Source organism: Prunus avium, unplaced genomic scaffold (genome assembly GCF_965620075.1).
Source record: "Prunus avium unplaced genomic scaffold, drPruAviu1.hap1.1 HAP1_SCAFFOLD_1101, whole genome shotgun sequence".
Taxonomy (NCBI): domain Eukaryota; kingdom Viridiplantae; phylum Streptophyta; class Magnoliopsida; order Rosales; family Rosaceae; genus Prunus; species Prunus avium.
The window spans coordinates 12,501-15,000 of NW_028276997.1; positions in this window are offsets into that span (position 1 = coordinate 12,501).

Consider the following 2,500-nt stretch of genomic DNA (forward strand, 5'->3'; position numbering starts at 1 on the left):
CTTGCCTTGCCCTCACATGCCGTGCCCATTCAAGGCATTCCGAGAAAGTGAGGTTATTGGAGGCTTCGGATGGCGTGGCTTGCCTTGCCTTGCATTGGCATGCCATGCCCAAGTTGTGGCCTACACCAAGCCATTCAAGCCATGCGTTGCCTTACCTTGGAATTGCTCATCATCCAATGCATTCCGAGAAAGTGAGTGTAGGCGAGGCTAAGGATGGCTTGCCTTGCCTTGCCTTGCATTGGCATGCCATGCCCAAGTTGTGGCCTACACCAAGCCATTCAAGCCATGCGTTGCCTTACCTTGGAATTGCTCATCATCCAATGCATTCCGAGAAAGTGAGTGTAGGCGAGGCTAAGGATGGCTTGCCTCGCCTTGCCTTGGCATGCCGTGCCCATGATGTGGCCTTGACCAAGCCATTCAAGCCATGCGTTGCCTTCGCCTTGGCATGCCGTGGCCTTGCCTCGCCATGCGATGCATTCCGACAAAGTGACGCGAAGCGGAAGCCTATCATGGCGTAAAAATGTCGACAAAATTTTTCGACATTTGAATAATGGGGTTTGACAAGGTTTGAAAAATTCAATACAAATGGTAGGCTTGAATGTCGACAAAGTGACGCGAAGCGGAAGCCTACCACGGCGTAAAAATGTCGACAGAATTTTTCGGACCTTGTCCTGCCATGGGCTGCGCGCAGCATGCCGGCAGCCTGTGCGCAGCGTGCGCACAGCATGTCGGCAGCGTGCGCGCTGCTGAGACTGTCGACAGAAATTTTCGAAACTTGTCCTGCCATGCGCGCGCGCAGCGTGCGCACAGCATGCCGGCAGCGTGCGCGCACCATGCCGGCAGCGTGCGCGCACCATGCCGGCAGCGTGCGCGCACCATGCCGGCAGCGTGCGCGCAGCTTGCGCGCAGCGTGCTGATTCTGTCGACAGTGAGGCTAGCGAAACTTGTCCTGCCATGGCGTGCGCGCAGCCTGTGCGCGCAGCTTGCGCATCTGTCGACAGTGAGGCTAGCGAACTTGTCCTGCCATGGCATGCGCTGTGCGCAGCCTGTGCGCAGCGTGCACGCAGCTTGCGCATCTGTCGACAGTGAGGCTAGCGAAACTTGTCCTGCCATGGCATGCGCGGCGCCTGCGCGCAGCCTGCGCGCAGCATGCGCACAACATGCGCACAGGCTGTGCGCAGCGTGCGCGGAGCTTGCGCGCAGCTTGCGCATCTGTCGACAGTGAGGCTAGCGAAACTTGTCCTGCCATGGCATGCGCGCAGCGTGCGCGCAGTCTGTGCGCAGCATGCGCGCAGCCTGTGCGCAGCGTGCGCGCAGCTTGCGCATCTGTAGACAGTGAGGCTAGCAAAACTTGTCCTGCCATGGCATGCGCGCAGTCTGCGCGCAGCATGCGCGCAGCATGTGCGCAGCATGCCGGCAGCATGGTTCCAGGTTTTTTCAAATGTCGACAGAATTTTTCAAATCTTGTCAAACCCCGTTTTTATTGAAATTTCCTCGCACAATAAGCTCCCCATAAGTAGTCTATGATTTTTAGGACCTTCTCCAACTTACAAAACTAAAAAATTCCTCCCGGATTTGTTTTAATGATTTTTTCAATTTTACGACTTCTAAAACTAATAAAAAATACTTCCCGACTTCAAAAATTTATGAAACTTTTTCCCATCATAGATTGCATGTTTCTTAGTATCCCTGCAAAAAATCACGTCCAAATACCTTGTATTGAATTATTTAGAGCCCATTATGACTCCTCGCGCATAGGTGATGTCTCTTCCTGTCAAAGGGCTAAATGCATAAAATGCTATATAGGGGGGTGTGTGTTGCCTGCATATGCATGGCAGCCCATGCCTTCCTAGCTGCAGCCCCCTTCCCCCACGCCACACCCATGTCATGTTGCCTCGATATGTTGCCTCGGTATTATGGGTTTGGTGTCGGGGTCGGGGGGCTGCCACCCATGGCGGTGGTGGCCGGAATCCGGCCGCCGCCACCACGCCGCCGCCATGGGTGAGGGAGGAAAAAAAAGGCGTGGAAAGTTGCGAAATGGGGTTGTCTAGGCTATTTTTTGGCATGGGAGAGCATGGAGTGCTAGGAACTCCTTCTCAAATGCACGGGCATGTCGACCACAACCTCATTTCGCAACAACAACCACCCGTGTGGGGTGGCGGTGGGTGGATAGTCGCGGATTGGGGCTTGCCAAGCCAATGTTTTCAAAAAATTTCATCAAAATTAAAAACAAATGTTTTGTTGCCTTCGGATTTGTGGGCGAGCGGCGAGTCGGAGTGGAGCCGGTAAAGTTTAACCTCGGTGTGCACGGTTGTTTTTAGAAACTCAATCCAATGCCGGGGACGTTGAAAGTGACGCTCTTATGAGTTGCAAACCCGCAAGATTTAAAGAACCTTTTCAAAACAATTTCAAACCAACAAGATTTAAAAACAGAAATTTTCATCAAAATGAAAAACAAATGTTTTGTTGCCTTCGGACTAGTGGGCGAGCGGCGAGTCGG